This window comes from Pantherophis guttatus, chromosome 1 (assembly GCF_059756535.1).
Source record: "Pantherophis guttatus breed Tessera chromosome 1, ASM5975653v1, whole genome shotgun sequence".
NCBI lineage: Eukaryota > Metazoa > Chordata > Lepidosauria > Squamata > Colubridae > Pantherophis > Pantherophis guttatus.
Window position 1 is genome coordinate 192,767,855 of NC_142063.1, and position 24,715 is coordinate 192,792,569.

At 42.4% G+C, this 24,715-nt stretch overlaps 1 protein-coding gene across 7 annotated transcripts in view; it reads right to left on the reverse strand.

Moving 5' to 3' along the window:
• The window catches only part of SERTAD2 (SERTA domain containing 2), a 154,968-nt gene that overhangs the window by 31,957 nt on the left and 98,296 nt on the right, over positions 1-24,715 (reverse strand). Inside the window, exons 1-2 of one of the 7 annotated variants that reach the window (XR_015731242.1) lie at positions 9,390-9,768; positions 383-8,655 (exon numbers count right to left, since the gene is read on the reverse strand). The exons of 2 other annotated variants lie outside the window; for them this stretch is intronic. The gene's annotated coding sequence lies outside the window, so the exon portion shown is untranslated. Of the gene's footprint in view, positions 1-382; positions 8,656-8,974; positions 9,214-9,389; positions 10,598-24,715 lie in introns of those variants that run through there. 4 more of the 7 variants (XM_034432443.3, XM_060689350.2, XM_034432445.3 and 1 more) reach the window with 4 other exon arrangements.

Sequence of the window (24,715 nt, forward strand, 5' to 3'; positions counted from 1 at the left end):
CCTTGAACACTCACTAATGTGGCTAACCCTCTGGAACAGGGGTCTCCAACCTTGGCAACTTTAAGACTTGTGGACTTCAACTCCCAGAATTCCTGGCTGAGGAATTCTGGGAGTTGAAGTCCACAAGTCTTAAAATTGCCAAGGTTGGAGACCCCTGCTCTGGAAGGTGTCTCCTTAGGTCTCTCTTTTTTCCTAGTATTGAATTGGTTCTGCTTCCTCCAGCCTGCTGGCAACCAGCCAATATGCTTTACAGCTCAGCCTTCTTATTTATCACTCCACCCTGCTTCCTGCCAACAACATACACTCTCTGCAGAAGCTTTTTTTCTACACCCACGCATCTTGCAGCCCCTTCCATGCCTCATCTTCTCAGTTGTCTTCCAAGTTTCTTTTGTTCTGTTGTTCCCTGTATTCTTTGATCTGGGTACTGTATCTCTATTCAGTGCAAGTACTTCTCTTTCTTTCTCTGGACACCCAGAGACCATTACCAATTCTGCATTCCTGGGCCTTTCATTAGCCTGGTTACCAACAACTTCTCCATTTATCCCTATAGCTAAGACAATGTTTTAGTTTAAGCTTACAAATCCCCTCAATTCACTCAGAGGAGACAGTAAACATAATAAAGGTAAAGGTTCCCCTTACACATATATGCTAGTCATTTCCAACTCTAGGGGGCGGTGCTCATCTCCGTTTCAAAGCCGAAGAGCCAGCGCTGTCCCAAGACGTCTCCCTGGTCATGTGGCCAGCATGACTCAATGCCAAAGGCGCACGGAACGCTGTTACCTTCCCACCGAAGGTATTCCCTATTTTTCTACTTGCATTTTTTACGTGCTTTCGAACTGCTAGGTTGGCAGAAGCTGGGACATACCTCCTTCTATTCATCAATATCACATTTAGTTTAGCCAACTGAAGGGGAGGGGGCACCTAATTCATTTAGCAACGTCTGCTAAAATGTGGTCGCACAACCAAATGAGAAGTGTTTTAAGAGAGTCACAATCTAGGAAGGTCTGGGATAGGGCCAGATAGAATAAAAGAATATTCAAGAGAGAGAGAAGCCGCCAAGAAAGTAAAATGACCAGTCAGTATAGAATAGTATGGATATAATCTTAAAGAAGAAATGCAAGATCATTAAGTAAATGATAAATCAATCCTGGAAAACAGAGAGGGTGAGAAACTCAAGATAGCCCACTTTGATTCTGTTTGGTATAAGAGAGGCTAGAGGGGAAACTGACAGGTTTTCAAGGTTCTGCTCATATGTCCTATAGCCATGATGGCAAACTGGTGGCACGTGGAGCCATCTCTGCGGGCACGTGAGCTGATGCCCTGGTCAGCTCCACCGTGCATGCCTGCACGCCGCCGACCAGCTGATTTCCGGATCTCTGCCGGGAGACATGTCGGCATGTGCGGGAGGTGGGGGGGTCACGTGCATGCGTGGGGATATGGGGTGGAGTGCCCCCCCGTGCCCTGTTTTTGGTTCCAGGCGGCTTTAGGGAGGCCTGCTACCACCAAAACAGGGCGTGGGGGGAGCCCCCCACCCCGTTTTGGTGCTAGCAGGCCTCCTTGAAGCCTCTTGGGACCAAAAACAGGGCGTGGGGAGTGTGGTGTGCCCCCCACCCCCGTTTTTGGTCCCAGGAGGCCTCAGGGAGGCCTGCTAGCACCAAAGTGGGGGTCACACATGCATGCGCAGGGGCAGCGCAGGGGGGTCATGTACGCATGCACGCATGCACGGGGGGAGGGGCCTGCCCCAAAGGAAAAAAGGTTCGCCATCACTGTCCTATAGCAACAGAGTTCCAGTAGTCCTTGTCTTGTCTGTTCCCTGACCTAGCCTACTTCAAAGGGCTGACAGAGACAGCCTATGATAAAGTCTGGAAAAAGGAGATTAGAGATTTTCTAAGCAGGAATGCATAGGCAAGAAATCTCTGAAGGCTCAGCGGGATGGCAGGACAGGCAACGAAAGAAATCAAAGGTGCCGAACTGAGTTTCACATTGTTTGGTCACAAGGTTCTATTTGCCAGTCAGACAACTAAATTGTCTTGAAAAATCTAGGTTGAGTTCCTAAGCAAGCCATAGATTCTTCAGAGACATCTGCCTGCTCCCATGCATGCTGTTGCTGAACTGCAAACACTGTGTTCTCTCTCAAAAGGTTGTCCCAAATTGATGGGGAATATCATCACCGTATCTCCCTTAATAGCTAACCAACTATCCTAATCTGAAATACCCTTCACGTTGAATTGGATTTTGCTTCACAGGAATAGTAAGCTCTGCACCAACTGTTGAGTGAAGCCTAGATGAGAAAGCACCATTGTACTGTATTGGGGGAGGGGGGCCTATAATGAGAATGAAAGAGAAACTTTCCTATACAACCAACAGAGGAACAAATGGAACTTTCTCCATTATGATATACTTAAAACAGCCGGCAACGTGGTGCTTCACTTTTTTTTCCTGGTTCCTTTCTTGGGGCCATTTAAATCTGTCTTCTTTTTACTGCAGAGTTAAAGGGAAGAGGAAGAAAGTAAGAGTATAGTATTGTGAGATTGCATCACACGTATCATGTTTCATTCACACTTGGAGCACAAGGCAGCAGCTATGTAAGATTTTAAAAAAGGAAAAAGGAGAAATAGGGAACATATTCTGGCAGGAGGATTTTGTGCAACAATAAGTTGATCTGGATCTGCTTCTCAAACAGATGGGAGAGGAAAACACAGCAGCCAGAGATCAATAAAAGGAAATGCCAGTTGGGGAAATCAAGAAACCAAAGAAAAGTTTGTGTCATGGCAGAAAGTTCACTTATCTGGAATACAAAGTGTCTGAAAGTCAAAACACTGATACCATTAAAAATAAGGATTTCCATGTTGCAGAGAATTCCAAAAGACAACACCTCACCATAACCTCCCACACGCACGTTTCAGCTTTCTGCATTCTCTGTCTTATAAATAAAGCTATTTTTATATTTTGTTCTAAAGACTTCAATCCTAGATTCCTTTGGACAGAAACTTAAAAATCACCATTCAGAGTCAGCAAATACTGTAAAAGTGAAAGAAAGCAAAGCAAATTTTATCTCATGTAGCTTTCTTTTTAATTTGTGAGGGGAAAAAGAGAATTTTATGAAAAATGTTAAGGTGGCGCTATACAGACAAATTTGCTTTTTAAGAACTTTGTATCATAGCTACCTACACTTCATTAAATCAAACCTACCCCAGGGCATTTCAAAACTCGTTGGACCTGCTGACTGACTAGCTGTACAATCTGATTTAAATAGGCTCTTTTTTCAACACCCCCCACTTCAACATATCTGCATAGTTTACTTGCCATTGTGGGCGTTTCTTCCTATGTTGTTGCTCACTTTGCAGAATCTTGAACATGGGAAATGAAAATACTCTGCATCTGACGCAGGAACCACCTCTTATTTGTCAGAGGTACCAAGAAAAGAAAACTGAAAGCAAAAAACCAAAGAATCCCTTCTCTTTTCGTAAAATTATAGAACATAAAATAAGTTTCTGTAGCCTGCATAGGAAATAATTTATAAACTAAACTATGCTATTAGTGCCTCTGTTATTTGCCATCCAGAAACACAAGTATTTCTTTTCCCTTCTAGCTCTTTCCATATTTCAACAGTTAAAATGGGGCACACAATTTCTGATGGTTTGATGCCTCCTAGAGTTTTGTGCATTTCAAATGTACGGCTCTCCTTTTTGGAAACTTAGTAATTTCTTTTTTAAAAAAAACAACAACAGCAATTGCATCCATTCCATCGCCTTCCAACTTTCTAAGATCAGCCACAAAGCAGAAAACTGTTTGCTGTTGAAATGAACTTATCTGCTGCTTTATTTGGTCCCACCATTCTCTGGAGCTACTAAAGGCACACTTTTTTCCAAACTTTAAGGCAAAAAAACCCCCTTATTTAACTACCATTTAGCACCAAAAAAAAACCCCTCTGTATAACTATTGAGTTAATCTTCTCCGTATAAGTAACACAACACTTCATTCTCAGTCCACTTTTAAATGGACTTGGAATGGGAATGAGAAATACAATTTTAGACTGTATATTTTAATTTTTAATTCTCAGCAGAAAGATCTGCTTTCGATCTCCCAAAACAATTCCCAATCCCATTACAGATGTATAAAATGATTAACAACAGGCCTAGATTACTAGAAAGTTGCTTAGCGCTCTAAATAACTTTCTGGCATACAAGGATACTCAAAATTTCAATAAAACTTCTCAGTAACACTGAGTTAATATTACACCTCTTTTGTGTCCTCAGTATTATATAATAAGGGCTGAATCAGGAGACTAAATATCAACCACTATCGTCTATCCCTATGCAATAAAACGAGGACTAGGTTATGTTGCTGCCTGCAGAATCAAATTTTCTTAGAAAAATTCATGGAAAGACATGACGGCAACAACACAGTTTTGTATCATTATGGGCTGAAAATAGAACTGGTTGTGTAACAAACAACTTTTGTGTCACCTGGTCAGCAATAATGGCTGAATTTACCAAAACTTCACCTGATCTTTAGTCATGTGACTCAGCCATGAGTATTCAGAAAGTATAAGCTGTTCTCATAAATGTTAATAAGAATATTTGGATTCCTCCCGTCTAAATCCCTAAATCTAGTGCTACTAGGCCTGAGTAGCAAAAGAATCCATACAATCATTATATAATAGCAAAGATCTGATTATATTCTGTATCTCTTTGCTGCCAACTAGTGGTTGCCTGGGTTTTGGCAGCCTAGATTTCCTTGCCCTGCTTAAAATGTCATTGTTAACTTTCATGGCATTTAAACATGATTAATTTCTTATTCACAGATTAGCAATTTAACTTCGCTTAAGTAAAATGGAGTGTCAGGCTAAGGCTACTTTCCTTAGATATTGACAGATTCTTTGTCACTTTTAAGACAGAAATTAATCAGACCCTCTTTTAACTAAAGCTGATTTGGAGCCAGTAATTTGCCACAGCAATAGAATGTTAAAAGGTGGCCATCTAATTTTTTAAATCTCCTTCATTTCTTTATAAAGAGTTCTACTATGGAGGGGAAAGAGTTAAAACACATTTTATGCTTTTAATCATTCTTTGAAGTCAAGACAGATTATCAAATTAAGCATGTGTGAAATAGGAATCCATGCTATTCCTAGTAATTTCTGCACCAAGAAGCTGCCCAACCCAACATGGAAAGCAAAATCTGTCCACTCAGTTTCAACTCTAAGAAACTGCATTCATTGGAATAACAAGTTGAGAAAAGCATAGGAGATGGCATGGCATACATAAAATAGCTTTTTAGGCCGCAATCGGATGCGTCATGCGCTGGCCACACCCATCCCTGGTTTCATGAAGGGGGAAAAAGTTGTGATACATCACGTGATAACAATGGTGAGTTTGACACCCCTGCTTTTAAGAGTTAAGGTTATGCCATCAATGCACAAGCTTTAAATCTTCAGCTCTATCACAATGATTGTATTTCATGATTTATGTCCTCCTGAAGCAAGTCGATGGAACAGATTAGGCACCATGAAACTATACCACACCACGATCAGCATAGTTTGGTCTAGTAGTTAAAGAACCAAGGCTAAAAACCAGGAGACTTGAGTTCTCATCCCACATCCATCGTTAGGCATGAAAGCCAGCAGGGTGATTTTTGAGCAAGTCACTCTGTCTCAGCCCAATTCATCTCATACTGTGGTTGTTTTTGTGAGGAAAATAGGAGGAATAGGAATTATGTTCACTGTGTGAGTTATTTATTAAAATAATAAAGGTGGGCTTAAAAAAACTAAAGTAAATAAAATAAGCATTGCTGAAAATTGGTTATCTAGATCAGGCATATCCAATTCGTAGCCGTGGACAGCTAGTAATGTAGGCCCAAATGTTCGTAAACTGTTAACTTTCTGTGGTTTATATACATTAACTATGTTATATATTTTATATCCAGTCCAAGACAATTCCTCTTCACTCAATGCGGCCCAGGCTAATCCAAAGATTGGACAACCATGATCTGGATGTGGAGACAAAATGCCAGAGCCTCACACCATAGCATGCTCCCCACTTGCCTGTTCAATTCTTTGCTTCTGTTCAAGTGTCAGCCTAAAGGGTTTTTGGGGTAATAACAGAACAATTAGCAAAAATTTTGCTGATTATGGGAAAAATAGATCAGCTGTTCTTATGCCCTAGACTCATTCCCTCCCTGCAGTCATTTAAACTGGACCTTGCACTCACTCACTGGCTTTCCTTTAGTGCATAAAATGATCTTTGGACTCTGTAATCAGAGCCTGCTGTTTCTGGCAGTTTCTTTTCTTTTCTCTCTCCCTCCCCCCTGCCCCCCCCATTTTGGCCAAGAAGCTGTTGCAACTGGCGCTGTCTCCATTTGTGTTATCTTTTAGACAAAAACTGTACTTCCAAAGGAGGCACTAAAGAGCCCTTATGAGGGACAGAAGAACACAGCTACATTTTAAAAAAAATATCAGTTCTCAAATACACTCTCAAATACAGAAGAGGCAAATGCAAAATTCGCAAGCTTCACTCCATTTAAAATGTGCAAAATATCAAACGAAAGCTCTGTTGTACTTTTCACACTGATGTGTCATACCAAGAGTGAAGAACGAACATTTGTCAGCAAAGTAGTTCAACTGACTATTATTATGTAAGATCCCCCAGAAGTTTTAAATTCAGGGACAAACTGTTTTGGTATATACACAAAATCAATCAATCATCATCAAGATGGTTTTTAAAAATCTGGTATCTAGATTACTAAAGTAGTTTTCCCCAATATAAGTTTTTTCTACTGTTTTTTTATGATGGAAGAGGCATCCTGTATTTTTAAAAAAGTGAAACAATTAAAAAAAGCTAAACTTGTGAACACAGTATATCTGTGAAGTTTTTGTACTTTTAGAGGACTTTACTTGTACAAGCTGTCTTATTCAAAATAAAAATCACTATTGGAACAGGTTTTCCTATCTATTTTAGGCAACATCAGAAAAAAAAACCTGCAGCACAAAAACATTTTAGGAAATTCTCTATTACACGCTTGGTGTAAATCTCAATAAACATAATTGCAATATTGGAAAATTCTTATTTCCTCCTCCTGAAGACAAACTTTTTTTTATTAAATGATGCCCCCAAAGGAAGAAATTCATTGCAGCTGTTATGCTAGATGCTACAATTCCTGTTTGAACAATGGAAGTGTTCCCTAGGATACAGACTCATATACCTGTCTGGCATCAAAGCTGCTAATCCCTTCTTCATCTCCAATACACACTGTCAGTCAGAAAATGCTTCCTCTTAAACTTAAAATTGGTTTTCTTCTATGGACACCAGTTTGTTTTATTACTTCAAGAAGAAAGAACATAGCAGGGCACTGCTAAGCTTCAGACTCAATTCTAAAAGATGCCTTAAAGTGCAAGGAAAACAAATGTAGCACCTATCTACACAATCTACAATTCTTGGGGAAAGGATATGGCTGCTTTAAAGAGTTGCCCTAAAAAAGCAAAACCAATTTTCTTCAAGAAGCTTTTGAAGAGGTGAGTGGGGTGGGGAGAGGAGAAGGGATTGCCTTTTCCTTGCTTTGCAATACATGTATCATATATATTTTAGTAAAATATATTAATACTAAGAATTCTTTCCTACTGCATCAGACAATTAATAAAACAATAAATAATTGATCAGTTTCTTCCTGCCACCTTTTCTGTTTGCAGCAAATTTAGGGAAACATTAGGCTTGAAGAGGAGAAAGGCTGAAATCAAGGGTAAGACTTCTCTTTGGGTGGCATAGGCCATAGCCCAATTGAATCACACGGTCCATATAGCAACACAGTAGCCTTCCTCAACCCATAACCTCCAAAAGGACTACAAATCCCATCTTCTCTACTCAGCACAGATGTTGGCTATGGAAACAAAATTTGTAATCCTAACATGCCTGGAGGCCAGCACATTATAAAGGCTGATTTACAGTGTCATGGGCTAGGTGAGAGGGGAAGTGGTTAACACAAGGCTGATCTTTGACGGCAGAAAGCCAATATCTGGATACAAAGTCTAGGCTAACTCTGAACATTATTTTTCTGCCACTTTCAATAAAAAAAAAAAAAAAAACAATCACTGAACAAAGCCAATTGTATACTTGATATGGCAGTGGAATCAGGCCTTTACTCCAAGCATTTATAAAACTTTACCTAAGCTAAAAGAGGCATGTTTCTTTGGAGCAGCGTGCTATTTGATCTCAAGGGAGCAACTGGAGGGGGTGACTCTGATTAAGAATTCTGAATGGTCACCATCGCACTGTGTGTGTGTGTGTGTGTGTGTGTGTGTGTATTGCAAGATCTTACATGAACTTTCAGTCAAGTGAAACAAAGTTGGAGAGCTGTATTACAATTAGTCTTGCCAACTTCTGCTCAGTGGCGACCCTGCTCTATCTGATTCAAGGAATGAAACTGCATTTCATATTCAAGAAGTGCTTTTAAACCTACTGCAGCTTTTAGGAAGCCAAAATTACAACTATGATTTTCCAGTTATACCAATCCTGCTGTCCCATACCGAGACACCAAGACATGGATTACCCCAGCTCTTTAATAACCAGTTGGAATATACATACTTACAACCAGGATAAAAGGTTAATTCTACAACACACAGAGATGCCTCTTTAAACTTCCTCCTCAGCAGGCCATCATGTCCTAATCAAACAGACAAATAATGCACAAATACTCCGAATTAGGCTTTGCTCACTCAGAACCCCAGTTTAAGGTTCTGTTCCACCCACACATTTGCTTTTCCTCCATCATGAGAAAAACTGGTAAGCGGCTACACACCGCATCTCGGACTCCACAGCACAGACTGAAAATTGTCAAAGCAAAACCCAAGTTGCACTGTATAAAGATGGCTCTGGAAAAACTCTCGCTATATCACACTCGGAGAGTGAAGAAGAGAGCGACAAAACGTGCACAGTTACATTCCTGCCGTAAGCCACACGAGTAGGCACGCACGCACACACACCTGCTCCAAGGAACATCGGACCCTCCGATCCTCTCTGCACGTTGGGATTCAATGGTTTTGTGGCCAGAAAAGTAACTCAGCCAACCTCTTCTTACTGCCCATCGCTCTCTCGGAAGGCGATGATCCGAAGGGTTTATAAGGGGGGAATCCAATCAAGACATAGAAGAGCCGAGTTTCCCGAGCCTTTCTCGCGGACGTCTTACGAGGAAGACATTTATTAAGACAGGGCCCCCGAGATTTGTCTAGAGTGCATCTCCCCGCCCCCCTCCCCGCGCACACCTCCAATTCCCCCACTTCGCTGACCGAGTCAATTACATCCCCCGCTGGATTGTGCGTGACTCCTGGCGACGAAGAAGCCCCCCCCTCCCGCTCGCCCACTTTGGCCCGCTCCTCTTCAGCGGCGAGTTGAACTTACCACATGCAGTTCCTCCTGAGAACTAAAGCATCAGGGTCTGCTTGCCGCGCGCTGCACGCTCCTAATCTTCCACTCGCTCCATATGTCACTCTCCTCGCCCGCGGGGGGGGGGCGGAGGGGGGAGGCTGACGGTGGGACAGAGGAGGTGGAATAGGGTGGGGGGCGGGGAAGCGAATGCCGCTCGGGGAGGATTTAAGCCTCCGCTTTCCTGTGGCTGCGGCGATCACGAAGCATTATACAATGGTGGAGGAGGAGGAGGAGGAGGGAGGGAGGGAAGGAGCAGGCAGGCAGGCAGGCGAGCGCTGGAAGAGCAGCAGCCTGCGCTTCCAGCACTTGCCAGGCGGAGAGAGTGACGCGAGGAAAGGCTTCTGCAAGCTCCTTGCCCTTTGGCTCACGTTGGAAGCCCCGCCTATGTCCCTAGGCAGGCAAGCAGGCACTCCGTCTCCCTCCCTCCTTTTCTCTTTTTCTGCTGCTGCCGCTGGCTCTCCCTCCACTCCCCTCCGCCCCACCTCCCTCAGAAGGCCTGGGAGCCAGGCGACACATGCCCCCTCGCTGGGCCAGCTAAGGAGGGCGGGGCGTAGGGCCCCGTTCTCCCTTACATGTGCCTTTGTCCCAAGAGATCAGCTATGCTAATATAAATCTGCTGCTTGCTGCAGAAGACAACACGGGCGCGCGGTCACCCTCCGCCCGCCCCAGCCGCACACGCCAGGGAGAGAAAGGGTGACAGCAGGCGCAGTCAATGTCGCTATCATTCCCCCCCATCCACAGCCCGACTCGGATGCGAGAGGGGCTTGGGAAGAGCGGACGGTTTATTAACAATCAGCCAATAAATAAAGGTGATGAATGGGCACTCCAGGGAAGGCTATACCTTCGAAATGCAAAGGTAACATGCTGGTTCCAGCCTTCATCTTGGGCGCCCTGGGAGGCAGACCCGCCTGAGTCCCTCCGGTGAGCCGTAATGATTTGGGGCTGCCCTCTGCACATGCCCAGTGGCTTCTGTTGTACACCTTCCGGGTTTGTACTCTAGTTCTGGAAACCATCCGAAACGGCCTTTCGAATGGGTTTTCTTGGGACTCTACGCGTATCGGTTCTATTGTGCCAATTCTACAAAGCTGTTGAGGTTGCTGGCCAGGAATTTGGATGTTTCGGACCGAGGCTGGTTTTGGGTTGAGAGTCCCAACCTCTAAACGCGAATTCAGCCTGCTCCAATCTTAGTGGAGGCAGCAGAGGAAGAAACCTGGATCCAGCCTTTCAGCCTCCAGCACACGCCGCCTACATCACGCAGGCGACTCTTTCAAAAACAGAAGGCGGCAACCGAGCCAAGCAACTCTCGTTTCCGAAAGAAAAAGTCAGGCAGCCCGAAAATGGCAGGGAGACGCCACTGTACTTGGGCTCGCCGCTTCCATTGCGCAGAATTGGCGCGGTTCTCGGGGACAAAACGCAGCCAGACTGGAGTTCCTGTGTGGACGCGCTGACGCTGAGCTTCTCTGCCCCCCCCGCCTCCCCCCCCCCACACACCCCGCCGTCCCCGACAGCAGCGAGTCTGCAGCTTGAAGCCAACCGCAACTATGATAAGCACGCGAGCTATTCAACAACTTGAAATTAGTCAACAAGTCAAACTGGAGCAGGACTGCGAGTTCCTGAAAGGAGCAGCAACAGCAGGCGGGCTCCGCAGAAGGGACAACAGCTGGGCTCCCCCTCGCCAGCCAGAGCCGCGCTCGAGAGAAGTGGGCGGGCAGTGAGTGCAGAGCGGGGGCTTCGCTCCCGGGGCGGGGAGGCCTCTCTCCCTGGCATGTGTGCGAGGAGGGGGGAGGGGAGGCTTGTTTCGTCCCTCAACTCGTGCAGGACTTTTTCCTCGCTCTTCCCAGGAGATCCTTGGTTTCCCCACCCACCCCCACTCTGTCTTTCTCTCCCCCTCTCCAAACGCGTAGGTGAGCAAGCCGAAAGCTCCCTCCTAACCAGAGCATTGCGTAACTCTTTTTAAGAGGCAGCCGGGGGAGAGAGGGAAAAAAAGAAAAAGCGAAACGCCCGGGCGCGGCACGACAGTGCGAGGGAGAAATGAAAGCTGGGTTTTCCTGCCGTCACGAAGCCTGGGCGATTCGGTGTAGATCGAGTGGCTCTTAGGCTGGGGGTGGGGGGAAGAGCCCGCAAGAGATGCACTCCTCCCAAGGCCTGGGACCAGTAAGTACTGTAAGCCGCACCAACACGCCACACACGCAAACTATCCGATTTCGAATCGAGCCTGTGGACTATCCTGAACTTTTTTTCTTTTTTTTTTTTGTTCGTGGATTCCGTTCCTATGACACACACAACCCGGGCGCCAAAGACAACGGCAATAAAATGCCCCTTCCCCCAGCCGCCCTATAGAAGTCTTAATTCGCAAAAATACGAGTTCCAGAGCGGGGGACTCAATGGGTGATCACACCGTGCATTCAGCAGTAGTAGCAGTAATAGAAACAATAGTGCTGCTAGCAATCTTAAATAAGGTATCCATTCAGTGGAAAAGAAATTCTGGTGACTTAACAGACGATGCCATGGGTTTTTCTTGGCAGCATTAAGGAAGTAGATTTCCATTGCTTGCTTCCGGGATCTTTTTTCAGGTTCCCAGTCTAGGACAGGCCAGAGAATCTCCCTTCCCAGTAATAACCAGGATGATTCTCCTTAGGTTCCAAGGCAGATGAGATTATCCAGGTCCTGGCACACAATCGTCATTTTAGTTGAATGAAAAGGACAAGAAGAAACTCAGTAAACTCTTTCCTCCTCCCGGGCATTGAAACCATCACTTCTGTAAAGGAAAGCTATTGAACTCTTATCAATACTTTAAATGTAACACATATTTCAAAAAGTATTCTAAAACTTCATTCACACACGTTCAAATGTTGACTACCACTTAAAAATAAAAACTAAATAATTATGGCTTTTAATTATTCACCAAGCTGTAGGACGTTGCCCCCTCCCAGAATGAAATATTTTAGGGAATATTAAAGAGACAAATTTTATTTATTTATTGAATTTATATTGCCACCAATTCTCCCATGGAGATTCAAGGCAGCTTACAGAATATAAAACCATATTTAAAACAATAAAATAATCAAAATAATCAAATAAATTAATATAGTATAATAAAATCACCCCCCAGCCCCCCACCCTGACAACAGCAGATCACACGAGCCATTTAATGGGCTCCATCCCGCTCTGGGTTCCCCAGGCCTGCTGGCAGAACCAGGTCTTCAGCGCCTTCTGGAAGAGTATTAGAGTGGGGGCCTTTCTAATCTCTGAGGGAATGATGTTCCAGAGAGGGAGCCACCACAGAGAAGGCTCTTCTTCTGGGTCCCACCAGGTGTATCTCCCTTGGGGATGGGGCCCATAGCATTCCCTGCCTCCCCGCTCTGATGGGTCAGGTAGATGTGACCAGCAAGAGACAGTCCCTCAGATAACCTGGTCCCAAGCCATGAAGGGCTTTAAAGGTGACAACCAGCACCTTGAATTGCACCGGGAAGCAAATCGGCAGCCAATGCAGCTACCGCAGGAGAGGTGATACACCAGGGTCTGCACAAAACCATGTGGGTCGCTGCATTTTGCACCAACTGGAGCTTCCGGATGCTCTTCAAGGGCAGCCCCATGTAGAGCATGTTGCAATAGTCAAGACAGGAAGTGACTAGGGCATGAGTGACTCTGAGTAGGGATTGTTGGTCCAGGAAAGGGCATAACTGGCGCAAAACCCACAGCTGCGCAAAGGTTATTATATTTCCCCAAAGGAGAAATGGAGAAAAATCTTAAAGGCAGAAAGCAGCCCCAACAGCCTCCAGCAGATGCCTGAAGTCTTTAGAAATGGATATTTCGTGCCCATTAAGAAAGATTGGGCCAATCTATTCACAAACAAAACACCTTCATCTCCAGATGATGGGATTAAAATTTACATCCCCCATCCAAATTCTAAGAACAGGACATAATAGGATTAACCCACCACCGTTAGAATAGCAAAAGACACCAGGCTCACTACATTGCACAACCCCCTGCAGCATCTCAGAACCCTATAAAAATCCATGTACTCATCAAACCAATTTGTCAGCTGTCCCAACATGCTGGTATTGTTTCTGCTCATCAATAAACAAAGCCCTTCTTTCCAATCAGCCTCCATTTTATTTCCAGCGCCTGTCTCCTGCCTTGGAACCGGACTGGATTTTTCTTCCAACAAAATGCATTGAGAAAATAAAGTTTTAGGACTTACCATAGTAATATTACTGGTCATGATTTGTGAAAGCCTGATGGGTCGAGTGATTAAAACATGGGGCTAGAAACCAGGAGACTGAGTTCTAGTCCTGCCTTAGGCATGAAAGCCTTTGAAACCCATTCTCTCTCAGCCCAACTAACTTCAGAAGATTGTGGGGAAAGTAGGAGGAGGGAATACACATAGTCCTTGACTTACAACCACAATTGAGCCCAAAATTTCTATTGCTAAGTGAGACAGTTGTTAAGTGAGTTTTGTCCCCTTTTCCGACCTTATCACAGTTAAGTGAATCATTGCAATTGTTAAGTTAATAACATAATTGTTAGATGAATCTGGCTTCCTCATTGACTGCTTGTCATTGTCACTATTGCATGACCCCTGAACACTGCAATGATTATAGATATGAGTCAAATATCTGAATTTTGATCATGTGACCATGGGGATGCTGCAATGATCATAAGTGAAAAACAAATTAAGTCACTTTTTTCAGTACCGTTGTGAATTTGAATGATCACTAAATGAAGTGTTTGTTGTAAGTTGAGGACTACCTGTATTTAAGTATGTTTACCACCTTGAGTTATTTATAAAAATAATTAAGGTAATGAGCAAATAAATAATATCAAGGCAGTTGATATCAGTCAATTATCTTCCTGTAATCGAATCATATTTTAGAAGTACAGAAGGCATGTCTGAAAAATGAAATTCATCTGGAAGTGCAATCTTTAATGTTTCATGCAATATAACCTTTTTAAATTCAAGACTAAACAATAGAAATGATAGACATATCCCCAATTTTAGATACCCAACATGGTTGTGAGAATGGAGACTTTATCCAATATGTTCTGAAGAACTTGCATCCTACTGTAACCATATTTAATTATTTAGATTCCCATACTTTTACAATCTAATATTTTCCTTGGAGTAAACTTTTATATTTTTGTTTAAATCAAATAAATTATTATTAAATATAAATAAGTTTAATAAAACATACTTTATGTATTATTGTAATCCACAATTGCAATTCTTAGTCTTCTCTTTCTCCTTAGAAAAACCAGGACTCATCTTGATTTTTAATTAATCAAAACCTGGTCATGCCATCAGCCCAGGGGCCCCCAAGGGATTGGCAAGGTACTGGTGTGACTCCATTATTTTTAACATCTGTTATCTTCTCTTAGCTTTATACTTATATGATTACTGTCTTTTGTATGTCATCAAGGGAGAGGTGGGTGTCTGTATAAATTTTATGGTGAATGATAAGTAATCTGAAGTTAGTTTCTATATTGGTATGTTATCATGATGTGTAATCAGAACTGATTCTTCATAAGAATGAAAGCATTGTGCAGTTTATTTTCAGTATTGAGAATTACAGTTTATTTTGAAGGGGAGAAGTTGGGGTTTTTTTAACAAAATGTGATTTTTTTTGAAGATAGTAAACACATAGTATAAGCAATTTTAATTGAACTTAAGCGAACTTCTACATTTTAAGTTCTCTTAAAACAGACACACAAATAGACATACATACAAAAATTCACTCTGCATCACCAAATTTAGAAATAAATTCATTGCCAGAATTCAATGTGAGAATGTCAGATTTAGACTCAACTCCCACTCCATTCTGCTCCATTAAATGTAAGTGCAAGGCCAGTGAACACCACAGGAATTGTGCATTTCTTTCTCTTAAAAAAGTATTGTTCATAGTACTTACTACAATAAAAACCTGAATGAAATATTTCTAAAATTCTGTTCTATGATGGCCAACTGCTTGTGGATGCTGTAGTAATGGTTCCTGCATCGGAAAGAGTTGGGTTAGTTGACTTCCAAGATACCTTCCAATTCTTACATTCTACGAGGCTATGAAATTCATCTAGGATTTAGAGCTTTATCAAATTATTCACCTAAGTCAGTGGTGGGGAACTATGGCCCTTTTATGACTTGTGGACTTAAACTACTAGAATTCCTGAGCCACATGCTGGCTCAGGAATTCTGGGAGTTGAAGTCCACAAGTCATAAAAGGACCATGGTTCCCTATCCCTGATCTAAGTTCTTTTCATTCACTCTCCAAAGTGGAAGAAGTAGTTGCAAAATTACCTTGAAGCTGGATATACAATTCTGTTCCAGTGATGCCCCTATACCAGAGGTGAAATCCAGCAGATTCTGACAGGTTCTGGAGAACTGGTAGCGGAAATTTTGAGTAGTTCAGAGAACTGGCAAATACCACCTCTGGCTGGCCCCAGAGTGGGGTGGGAATGGAGATTTTGCAGTATCCTTCCCCTGCCATGCCCACCAAGCCACACCATGCCCACCAAGCCACGCTCACAGAACCGGTAGTAAAAAAAATTTGGATTTCACCACTGCCCTATACTCCATTCTGCACTCAAGTAGATTTGCAGGGGTGAGGGTTTTTTTGCCAATCATTGAGTGTAAATAACAGTAACAACAGTAACAGCTGGGCAGCCAAATGGTGGCTAACCAAGAGGCCATACCATCCCCACATATTAAGACTGTGCAAAACACTTTGAATCCTAAATTGTTGTAAAATAGTTGTTTTACAACAATCTGGGCACATTCTTGGTTACTATATCTTACCAAGGGAAGCAATTGAACAAATATTAGTAGCCAACAAAAGCAATATTCTCAGATTATAAAAAGCATGTTGTAACCCACAAGTCATCATAGATTTAATCTTCTGGCATTTTGGAATTCCTGGGCAAGAAACTCATGGCAAACTGATAACTGAACACCCTCTCTGAAAACCGTTCTGTCATCTCTATGTTATCAAGCTCAAGCTTAAACTACAACTATGCTTAGAATCTAAAATTCTCTTCTATTTGTGCTACAATGTCTAACAACCATTAAGAAGAGGATTGATCATCTGGAAATCACTCGGTTATTTTCTAAGCAGAAAGAATAACTAAATAACATCTACAGCCAAGAAGTGCAACAGAGAAATGGCCTGAAGGTAGATGTTCTCTTTTCCAATTTAACTCGTAACCCCGCCTTACCCCACAGATGAAGACAGACCCCACTCTCATGACCTCTTGGAAAGTTGTAAAGACATGGCTTCTTTGTGGGACCTTTTAGCATTGTTTCTAGAACCATCAAGATTTTTATATTGTATTATTATTATTATAAGACAATATACACAGCAAACGAGATGACCACACTGGATTTCGTATCCCAATCACTAGTCGAACACTTCCCAAGCGTTCTCAAGATGTATCGGTGGATTATGCGAGCAGATTCCAGTAAGGTGGACTTCTGATTATTATTATTATTATTATTATTATTATTATTATTATTATTATTATTATTATTATTATTATTGCTATATATTATTATACAGTGTAAACTGCCCAGAGCATGGGTGTCCAACATTTCAGCTTGCTTGGGCCACATTGAGTGAAAAGAAATTATCTTGGTTCCCATATAAAATATATAATACAGTAGATGTATATACAATCATGTAATAATGTTTAAAGTTTACAATCTTTTGGGGTCGCATTACTAACCATCCCAGGTCGTGTGTGACCTGGCAAACGATGGATCGGACATGCCTGGCCTAGAGTCTGGTTGCTTTGAGGTTGTTTATGAATTTCATAATATTGCACTACGTTATTAAGGCTTCAGCAAAGTTCTTCACTACAGGATCTCAAAGTTTACAATTCAACTATGTAAATTGTATAAATTGCATAGACAAATTTACAGATTTTTTTTTAGATGTTATAGGGAAAAGTTAAAATGTTAGAGAGCTTCGGCCCCTGTCATCACGAAGAACCAAAGAACCTGTTTATCGGAAAACAGCTGGGGGAACTGGAATTCAGGATGATATATAAAGCTCCCTGCCCCCCACAACTTACTCCCATCACCAAGGGAACTGGCCTGCTAGAAAACAAATCAGTGAGTTTCATATTGCATTTTTGTCTGGTGGTTCTGAATGCATGCTAACCTGGGCACCATTAAACCAAATGTTAAAGCATATCAAAATCAATGGGACTTCGCTGTGTCTAGTTTTGGAAGACAAAATCCCCAGAAACATCCATTTGAGTTTCCTGGTTATTTTGACCAGTGTGGAGATGGTGGCAATTACTGGAAGAATCAGTATGTGTATCAAAATCCAGCCCTTTACCCCCAATAATTTATGCTAAATTTTCATTTTAGAGTATTTGAATTTCTTCCTCACTGGATGTTGTGAATGAACAACTTACACTGACCAAAAAGGGTCTATTGCCATTCTTTGCTAGACTTTTTTTTTATTCTAAGTGTAGATAGGGTGCTTAAGGAAAAGCACAAGGATATTTGTGGAAAAAAGCATGAGGCAGGAGTGTTGTGTCTGCTGCCTTGAGCTCCTGAAGGGGAAAAAAAATGAGACACAAAGCTCATAATCCATATATCCATGCCTACAACTGGACTTTTGAAAAAGTATGGCTGCTTGTTGAGATTCCCAGGTCAACAGCTGGGATGGACTTTCGTCTCTGGCATCCATTGTAAAGGACTCTGCTACTATTGGGAGACAGAAAGTGCCTGAGACTGCATGGGTAGCCTAAGAAACCCAAGTGTCAGCCAAAAAGAACAGCATCCACAATCAGAAAATACACCAGTTGACGGCCCTTTCATTCTTCCACGCAGTTGATTTATAACTTTTACTTTTACAGCAGGGTGAAGCTATCCTTTGTAAAGCACAAAAGAAGCCCATCATTTTCTGTAGAGAAATCTCATGCACTTTGCTTTTGATGTGACGAGAGCAGGCACCTCCGAAGCATAATTTGCTGCTTCTTGGGTGTGCGGGAGGGTGGGGCTTGGCTCTCTGCTAAGTGTGGGTGGCACTATCAGAAGGAAATGCAGTTGTGTGTATGAGGAAAAGTTTCTTGTCTTCCACCAAGGAAAGCTGCTTCGTTTTAATGAAGCAAAGCAAGGCTATCTGTTTGAAAGGAACCTTTAGAAGTTGTATTCACGCTGCTGCTGTTCCTCCCTCCAACCCCCTCTCCAACGAGCAGTTGCTGAGTAGCTAAGGTGGTTCTAAATAAAGAACTGGAGTCAACAACAGGAAATAACTCCCACAGAAAAAGAGAGCGAGCGCACAGAATACAAACTCTCTCTCCAACTCTTGCATGCAGCTGACAGCAGCTTTTTTGTTCTTTGCATATTGCATCAAAAACCATAGCTTTTCAAAGCATGCATTTGGCTTTTTCAGCAGAGTAAGTTGGCCATTAAACTTGCGTTTTGCAGAAAAAGAACTGCCCTCCCCCCAGGAGAAAAGTCTCATCTCTCAAGCACCACCCACAAACCCCTCCCCACCTGCCCTGCTATGTAATTCTGGCTGGGCCAGCCAAACTACATCCCTCAAGAGCCAATCCAGCAAGGCACAAAATGTCTACTGAAAAAGCTTTTTTAAAAAAATCGTGCCCCCCCCACTCCACCTTCATCCTTGAAAAATAAAATTGGGGGAGGGGAATGAATGGGAAAGAGCAAGTGATCAGTGGATAGAGTAATGGGGCAAATGTTGGTGTCTTTGTTGCATGCAGTATCAGCTCTGAAATTAGTGGCAACCTCAGCTTTCCACTGTAAAACTCATTAGCTTGTTCTCAGAAGAAAGCATTAAAAACCCTGCATCTATTGAACAGTAAAGAGAATACTGGGCAGAACCATCAGAATTAATAGAAATGAATTTGGTTCAGGAGCTGTTGTTTACATCTTCTGTAAAATTAGATATACCTCTGTATGACTGACAGCACACAAATAATGAGTGTTCTCCAAAGATACATTTAGCCCTTCATTTTGAAGACTGCTAGGTGACCAGTTTTTCAAGATGCTTGAGATCAATTCTGGGGAAATTAAGGCACTTCAAAGCCATCCACTCCCATGGGCTAATATAATTTCTTCCTCTGCACTACTCACTCCCATTGAGATGATGTGCTGTTTGAATAGCATGGCTGCTCTTTTTTGCAACATCCCCTGAAATTAGGCCAATATGATATAGCTATTCCCCAGACCAGCCCCTCTGCCCTGTAAATTAGAATCTTGATCCCCATTTACATTGGACCTTGTGAGTGACTAATACTTGAAAATTCAGTGATCCTGTTCTCAGCTCACCCACCTAGAGGCAGGTTTCCAATGCTAACTCTAGCCTGAATCATCCTTTTACTACACCCTTCTGCATTGGCCAAAGTCACAAAGGACTCTGAGGAAGACCTGGTGAATAATCGATTGCCAAGAGGATCTTTCTGATGCAAATGGGGCCTAGATAATAGGAAGAGGGAGCAGGAAGTCAATCCTCAGGCGCTTGAAGGAAGCTCCAACAAAAGGAAGCTAGTTCACTCTGCAGCTGGGAGAGATTCCTGTCCATCAGAGCTGATTGATGAGTCATTTAGCATTGCCCATTTAGGCAAGAATGGAAAATGTAGACAAATGAAGTCATGATCAGCTAGAATGTTAGCCACCAAAAGAACCAGGATTGGCATCATGTTTTTAGAACGCTGTGGCTTTTTCATAACTCAAAATATATACATGGAATATTTAAGTAAGAATTGCACCTTACACATGCGGGAAAATTGGATTTTTAGTAACCAATGAGAATATTAGATGCTGCATCCTGAGAGATCCAGATTTTCCTTTTTGACCACAAAGATTAATGTGTGTGTGTGTGTGTAAAGGGAGAAGGAAAGTTATTACGTGATAAAAAAAGATACAATTCTGAGCATTGTTCACAACATTTCCAAAACTGCAACTTTCATAATACTTTATCGCTTATACAAACTTTTGTCTTTAGACATAAATGCATTGCGTCCCCTCACAGGACTACTGACACTGCAGCTGTGAGGGGACAGAAATGGAACAAGTGGCAGGAAGTGAAGAAGGCGGCTAATTCCACAGCAAAAAGGGAAAAAAGGATAACAAGATCAGGTGGGAAGAGATTCTAGAAAGTTATTCTGGCAGGCAAGTTCAGAGGTCGAGGATAGTGGAATGTTGCAGCCCTGGACAGAAAAGCAGGAGGGGACCTTGCAAGGCCTGATGTGTGACCTCCCTTTTCTTGTCCAGAAGTAGTTCTGGCAAAGCTGACCAGCACCCCCATCCCCACTTCTGTCATTGTGTGCAGTTGCCACCTTGATAAGCTCTAATACAGAAACCCAGCTCTGAAAATACAGCCACCAACACACCTGGGCCGTGTTTCCTTCTGACAGCTGTTTTGACAGTTGGGCTGTCTTTACAGCAACATGATTGAGCCAGGCCAGAGGTTTGTAGTGGGCAGAATTATTAAAAAAAAAGAAGAAGAAAGGATTAGCTAGCAAACTATTGATAAATACAAACAGGAGGAATGTAAAGATATATATGCATTTCACCCTTTTTTTTAGCCTTCATTTATGAGCTATTTTATGGCCCCTGCCAAGTACAAATGGAAAAGTAATGTTGGGTGGGTTAACTGAAACAATTTTCCACTAGGATAGCTTACTTATGTACTGTAGCATATTATAATCAGTCCACGCTGCAACAGAAATACAGGAATTTCAATATTGCTGAGCTACACTTAGTAGAATCCCTTGCTATTTTCCATGCTGCTGAGATTTACTGGGGATGGTAATTCAACAACATCTGGAAGAATATGGCTTCCCCACACCTGCACAATGGTCACCTGAGTACATGTTTAAATATGCTCTTACTAATAAACAACTGACTATATTATTCAAGGAGGCGGGGTTTCCCCCCCTCCTTCAAAATATATGACTGTGCCAGGTTATTTATCATCCTTCTCCATCCATCCCTCTCTACTTATTACCGTTTTGGAGACAAAAGCCTGTTTTAAGCCATGTTAAGTGAGAGAAGCAGTTTTTACTTATACGCTTGGAAAATCTACAAAGGAGACGAAGCCAATTTTATTTGGTAAACAGGAATTGGCTGCCAGGAGAAGAGCAAACCCCAGCAAAAACAACATAGAGATTTGAGAGTAAAACTTGGTAGCTGTTCGAGCAAATCCCAGTGGAAAACTTTGGCATGCAAGCCAAAATCCTGACTCAGTCTTTGCCACAATTGCAAACAATTGTACCTACTGCTATCTGAAATTGAGCTTTTCTTAGTGAAGGCAGATTTTTTTAAAGTTGTTAACCATTGATTTTCACCCACCCCCCACCCTCCTTTTAGCAGCTAAAAATCTACAGAGACACAGTGGCAAGTCTTGACCTTGTTCTCTGAAAAAGTAACCGGAGGAGGGAGGAAAAAGAGAGAGAGAGAGAAAAAGACTGAATACAAGAATCTGTGAAATTGCAATGTTTACAAGCTCACAGCTCATTAGCTTCAACCTTACATTTGAAAAAGCGCCCTGTTTCTGCCCACTTGAACTGATACACAAAGCTTTAACAACAGCCATGATTCACAGTCAGCTCCAGTCATGCTCATAAGTGATGTGGCACATTCTCAGTGCCTCCAGTATTTGCGTAATTGAGCTTCATTTGCTCTGCCCCTAGCTTGCGTGGAGTGCTGAAAGCAGCAGTGTCATCCGCCCCCAGCTCCTCCTCCTCCTCCTCCTCCTCCTACCTGGCCGACAGCACGACTCACTATGAATAAGAGAGAAAACTATGGATGACAAAAGGTACACTGAGGGATCAAGAAGAGCTTTCTGTCCTATCCTCTGAATCAAAAGGAACAGAATGAAACTCTTAATATTGTTTAAGATCTCTAAACTGTATCATAGTATCAAAGAAAAAAATATTCATTGGGAGTACATTATTTGGGATGCAAAGCCAATTTGAAGTGGTTATTTGGGATGCAAAGCCAGTGCAGTGGTTAAGGAATCAGGCTAGAAACCGGGAGATTCTGAGTTCTAGTCCTGCCTTAGTCACAAAGCTAGCTGGATGACTTTGAGCCAGTGTCTCTATTTCTTAGCCCTAGGAAGAAGGCAAGGGTCACGTCTGAAAAACTTTGCCAAGAAAACTGTATTATTAGAGCTTCAAGCAGAGACAAGTTACTAATGCCATGTGAAAATTCAAAAAAGGTTAAATCAGATCTAATCCTGGGAGAAATGAGATTCCAATGAGTGAGTGCCCAGAAGAAAAGGCCCGTTTCCTGGGTCCTGCCAGATGGCACTCTCTAATGGAATGGAATCAGTGGTGGGATTCAGCCTGTTCGCACCACTTCGGGAGAACCGGTTGTTAACTTTCTGAACAGTTTGGTAAACTGGTTATTGAAAGAAATCATTAGGGCAGAGAACCATTTGTTAAATTATTTGAATCCCACCACTGAACGGAATGGTATGTAAGAATGACTTTGGGAGAAAAGAAGAAGAGCCTCAGACTAGACAACAGTCGGCTAAGAGTAGCTCAGCCCACAGAACCAATGGAGGTGTGGCAAACATCTCAGAAGGGACCCTCCCTAGTTTCTTGCACTGTAAAGGGAAGGTGGGGGAGGTGTTCTTTCAACTTGTATGATTCTATTAAGATAAACTTGCAAGTAATCTAGAACTAGTACTTCTGGGTATGCTTCTTGTCTGGATTACTTCGCAAGGTTGAAATGGATGGGACCAGAGCATAATACTTCTGTCCAATGTAGCAGACACTTTTGAGGAGAGATGGTGCTGTCCATAATCTGGTTCCAAGCCATGAAGGGTTTTTAAAGGTGACCTCCAACACCTTTGAATTATACTCAGAAATACATGGTTGCCAAAGCAGCATGTGAGGCCGAAGTGTCATATGTTCCAACAACCAACATCCACAAACGATGGGGCTTCTGAATACTTGTCAAAAGCAGCCCCATGTGGAGCATGTTGCAGTAGTCCAACCAGGAAGTGACTAAACGTGTAGTGACCATGAGTAGGGACTCCCACTCTGGGAACAGGTGCAACCGGTATACAACACGGAGCTGTGCAAAGGCAAATGACACTTAACCATGGTGTCATCTGCTCTTCAGGCCGATTAGTCACTTTAAGTATGGTTAGCTCAGTTTTAGCTCATGTGGCCTGTGCTACCAATACATTCATAAAGATACAAAAGTATATGAGAGGACAGCAGTGGTGAAATCCAAATTTTTTTACTACCGGTTCTGTGGGCATGGCTTGGTGGGCGTGATGTCACTTTGTGGGTGTGGCAGGGGAAGGATACTGCAAAATCTCCATTCCTACCCCACTCTGGGGCCAGCCAGAGGTGGTATTTGCTGGTTCTCTGAATTACTCAAAATTTTCGCTACCAGTTTTCCGAACAGCTCAAAGTTTCCGCTATCGGTTCTCCAGAACCTGTCAGAACTGCTGGATTTCACCCCTGGAGGACAGCCATATCTCACAAACATGTTTCTTTAGACTGGTCACCACTTGAATCTGCCATAGAGCCCCACAGGCTGTAAAAAAGAATCAACCCATCCAATAAGAACATCCCGGGGGGTGGGGTGGAATTACTTGTACCTCCCCTGTACCATGAAATCAGAGGAAGGCAGGAAGGAAGTGATGGTCTTCTCTGTGATGGCCCTCATATTATCTAGGAAAGTTCAGATTACTCTTTCTTTTTTAATTAATTAATTAATTAAAACTCACAGGAACACTTACCAATTAGATTGTTGGTTTAAATTTTGGTATTATCATACTAGCCATTGTTAGTTGCCCTGTGGGCATTTTATGTTTGTGTTTCCAATCATCCAGCAAGAATAATGTGGTTATGTCTGCCTACAAATCTTAAAAACATTTTAAAACATTGGCATTAATTTACTGCATCATAAAGACACTCAGCTCTTCAACCATAAATACTATTTAAAAAAAAAAAACCAACCCACATCCTTCTGAGATAAAGAGAAAACTATTGTTATAGTTTCACTTTTATTATTCTCTTGATACTTCCTGCAGTGGATAAAGTAGTAAAGTTGAGAAAAGACAGAAGCAAACTTCAAGAGCAAGAAGTACATTACACAGAGTGGATGCAACAATAATGTTGACATGTGGCAACAGGAGCTTGTAAAACCTTTTCACATTCTAAGGACAATCAAATTCCCACCTCCATCCAGCCCTGCAAGTTACAGGGGATATTTTCTACTTGTTGTACCTTGTATTTATTTATTCCTACAAATGTTTGTGCTGTACTTAATTCTGAAGTGGGATTTTAGCAAACTCCCAATATCTCTGACT